A 4507-nucleotide genomic window follows, 5' to 3' on the forward strand; every position below is an offset into this window, starting at 1 on the left:
AGGGTTATTTTGCCCCAAGTGGCACAATTTGCTCCACACCAAAGTGCATGTCCAAGCACGTGCGCTGAAGCAAAAAGCCCTGGCTCAAATTTGCACTGTTTCTATTTGAGCTGCTGCAGGCACATGTGCTTACATGTGTGGACGCACTCTTGGAGTTCAAACATAGTTTGCATTTGGCTTGGGCAAAACTCTGTCTAATTGGAAGGATCTTGGGTTTCTGTCCTGAAAATGCTTCACTGAAGGCAGTGTTAGGAGACTTTGTATTCCCTTAGGTTACAGATACTATCTGTTTTTTTTGTCATTTGGGAAAAACTTTTAATTATGCTTAATCAGCTAACTTTACACAAATGAGTAATATTTGATAAGATGTGTTTGCTTCTACACTTGCAATTCCTCCCATGGTTATTCCTCTAAAATCTATTTATAAAAATGCACGTTTTGCATTGTTTTAATCTGAAGCATCCAAAAGCCTTTCTGGAGGGTAGATATGCACGTTTATGAGCTAATTATATCAGAGATGTATAACATAAGCTTTCATAAGCAAAGGGTTTACTTCAGCAGATGCTGTGAAGGAATTTCAGGAAACCGAGCTGCTAAATAGAAAGCAGTGATTAGAATAATTGGTAGGGAAGGGAGAGGAAAAGAGGGGATGGGGGTATGTTGAGAGAGGCAAGGTGGGTAGAAGAGAGAAAAAAAAAGCGGTTAACACTACATGTAAGAATAAATGAACACCAGTTGACATCAATACCAGAAAGACAGAAAAGCCTGTGACAGATCACTTCAACATCTGGGCAGGCAAGATTCTTTAAGTAGATGATGTGATATCTCTTATTAGACCAACTGAGTAGTTGGAAAAAAGTTCTTAGCAAGCTTTCGGGCACAATCACCCCTCTTCAGGCATAGGAAGTCTCTGCTGTTCTGAGATTCCAAGGAATGAGAGAAGCTAAAACTGACAGGATGTCGGTGAGAAGGTAAACAGGTAGAAAGTAGGAAAACAAAAGATAAAGCAGGGAGTAGGCGGGCCAGTGGGGTGGGGGGGCAAAGGTAAGTTAGGGAGACTCTACATTAGTAGTAATTCAAGGTGGAAAAGAGGCCTTGAAAAGGAAATAGCTGGAAATTAAGATGAAGTGCAGCAAAGTGGGGGGAGGAGAGAAAGCGGGGAAAGGAAAGTCTAAGAGGTCAGGACTGGCAGGTACCTGGTGAATCAGATGTCAGGCTGGTTGTAATGTGTTATAAATCCAATGTCTATATTGATTCCATGATTTTTTTTGTATCCAATAGATTTATGAAGTGAAGTTTGTAGGCTCATCTACGAAAGGTATTTTTCCAGTTCCCTTTGAAGATTAGAGCTGAAAGATCAGAGAGGGAGTAATTGCCCTGTGAGAAGTGTGCCCCCACAGGTAGTTGGGTATTCTTGTCTTTGACAGATTTCAGGTGTGTGTTCATTCTGATGCACAGTTGTTGTTTGGTTTTTCCTACATATTTTCTGAGGGCATTTGGTGCACTTGAATGAGATCTATAACATTTCAGAAGGTGCAGGTGTAAGATCCAGGAATTCTGATGATTCTGTTGTGGGATGTAGTTACTGTGAGGGTGATGGAGATGTGTTGGCTGGTGTTACATTTCTTTTCCTGGCATGGTCTGGATCCATTAGGTGTAGTTTGGGTAATAGGGAGTTTGCTTCTGGTGATGAGGTTAGCGAAATTCAGTGCTTGTTTAAAAGCTAGGATAGGTGGTTCTAGAAAGATCTCTTAAAGAACTGGGTCTTTTTCTAGTATTGGTTGCATTTATTTGAGGATTTTCCATATACGTTCCAGGGAAGTGTTATATGTCATAACTAATGGTGTGCAATTTGTGGGGATTTTCTTTTTGTCCTGCAGCAAATCTTCACATGGTATCTGGGTGGCTCTTTCAAAAGTGTGATATAGCTCTCTGGAGGAGTGACCTTGTTAGCTGAAGGCCCTTTGAGATTTGTGAGGTGGCAATCACAGGTATTCTCCTCAGTTCAAATTTGGTGGGTGACCGCGCCCAAAAATTTGCTAAGAACTTTTTTCCAACTACTCAGGTGGTCTAATAAAAGATTTCACATCTACTCAAAGAGCCTTGCCTGCCTATGTCCTTAGGCCAACATGACTACAACTAAAAACCCTTCAACCTCTGGGCACAAGGGCGACACGTAGGGGGTGCACACAGGTACACATGCACCCCCTGAGCATAACAGTGCACCCGCTACAAAAAGACACCACCAACACTGTCAGCGGCACCCGCAGGCAGTTGTCATTTGCCCCCCCCCCACTGCCAACACAACCAGTGGCATCTGTAGGCAGTCAGCAATCTTCACTGGCTGCCACCAATGCTACTGGTGGCATCAGCAAATGGTTGCCAACTACTGGTCAGTGCTCCCCATCCCACACCCCCCCTGCCACTGACAGTGCTGGTACTGTCTGCAGGCAGCTCCTGCTTACCACCACCACATTCCCGCCACTGCTGTGCCCCCCCAGCCACTGGGGGAACATGTCATTCATGTCTGGGGACATTCCATTGCTGACCTCAGAGGCAATATGTGCCACTGCTGCTTGTCCCTGGGAAATACCTGTGCACACTTGCTCTGGCACAGGGCACATTGCCCCAGGTGGGGTAGGGAAGTCTGGGGCCAGCAGCTGGGTTGGCCCCAGAAGCCTTATCTGGGGTACTGAAGGCCTCTGGGGGCTGCAGCTGTGGCAACCCAGCAGCACAGAGCCTGGCTAGTAACTGGAGTGTGATTCTGGCCAGCCAGGCTCTGGTTTCCACTGGTGCATGCTGCCATCACACGCAGCACCCTGCTTTTTTAAGGTGCAGGGTTGTTTTACACCAGGATGTTCTGGTGTAAAAAACAAACAAACTCCAGTGCTGCAAATGAGCAATGCGGCAAACATCTGCATGTGCAGTGTGTGCAGTATGTGGCACCACAGATGGGTCTGTGGCACCGCATACTACACATCTGTGTTCATCTGGACGGGCTTAGAGTAGTTGTTCATAGACAATAACATTTAAAAAACAAACTTGAACAGGAAGCTGCAGAACAAGAAATCATCCACAGAATGGATTGTGTTAAGTATGATCTAAAAAGACCAGATTCTTATCCCATTACCTGGATTAGCTTTTATAACCCATATGTCCCTTAATGGGTTGACTGCTTTCTATTTAGCAGCTCAGCTTTCTGCAGTCCCTTCACAGCATCTAATGAAGCAAGAGCTCTGCTCATGCTACTCTCTGATTTAGTTAGTCCATAAAGGTGCAAATCTATCCTGCCTTCTGCTAACTAGCCCTCTAAGAGCAAGTCATCTTGCTTCTTTATTTGACTTATGCCCAAACCTGAAAGGCACATTGTGGCCAAAAACTTAACTGACCTCTCCCCCATCTACAGAGTTGATCTAATATAAATATCACCAAAATAAACTTTGCTGCTTTTTGTGAGAAATTCATGAATGTACTATTTCTGAGTGTAGAGCAGGGGTCGGCAACCCTGGCACACATGCTGAGCATGGCACGTAAGGCCATTTTCCTTGGCACGCATTGGGGCCGGGGAAGCAGCAGCTGTTTGCAGCCTCCTGGTTGCAGCCAGCCCCAGCTCTGAGTAGCTGTTACCAGCTGGGAGCCCAGACTCCCAACTGGTAACAGCTGGGATGCTGCAAGCCATGCTGGGAGCAGCCCAGGCACCATGGCTATCAGCAGCTACCCAGAGCTGGGGCCAGCTGCAGCTGGGAAGTTACAAACAGCTGCTGCCTCCCTGCCCCTGGCCCCAGCCCCAATGGGCACAATGCCAGCACCTGCTGCCTTCCTGGAGCCCAGGGCTAGGAGACACCTAGGGCCAGGGGTGGGAGCAGGAGAGAAGCAGCTGTTTGTAGCTTCCTGGTTGCAGCCAGTCCTGGCTCTGGGTAGCTTCTGATAGCCACGAAGCCTGGGCTGCTCCCATGGAAGCCCTGCTGCAAGCAGCCCGGGCTCTGTGGCTATCAGCAGGTATCCAGAACCTGGGCCAGTTGCTCCCAGCTCCCCACTGCCCTGCCACACTTCCCCTGCAGGCAGGGACAGCAGCAAGGGGCACAGCCCTGCACTCCTGCCCATGCTGCTCCTGTGCACACAGGAGAAGTGTGGCAGGGCAGTGGGGAGCTTGGAGCAAGCAGCTTTCTATGCCCCACACTGTGCCCTGCCATGCTGGGTTCCAATGCTGCTTTGCAGAAGCAGCAAGGGGAGCAGTGCCAGTATGTGCTGACTCCCCGCAACCTGTGGCCGGGTCTGGGGCTGGGAGACAGCTGGGGCCAGGTCCAGGGTGGAGAGGCAGCAGATGTTTGCAGCTGGCCCAGGTTCTGGGTAGCTGCTGACAGCCACAGAGCCTGGGCTGGGGGACAGGGGCTTTAGGTGGGGGGCAAAGGGAGCAGGGATTGGGGGCAAGGGCTTTGGGTGGGAGGCAAGGGTAATGAGCAGGGCTGGGGGGATGGGGGCTTTGAGTGGGGGGGCAAGGTGGATC

Source organism: Gavialis gangeticus, unplaced genomic scaffold, assembly GCF_001723915.1.
Source record: "Gavialis gangeticus isolate Ggan-Ray unplaced genomic scaffold, GavGan_comp1, whole genome shotgun sequence".
Taxonomy (NCBI): domain Eukaryota; kingdom Metazoa; phylum Chordata; order Crocodylia; family Gavialidae; genus Gavialis; species Gavialis gangeticus.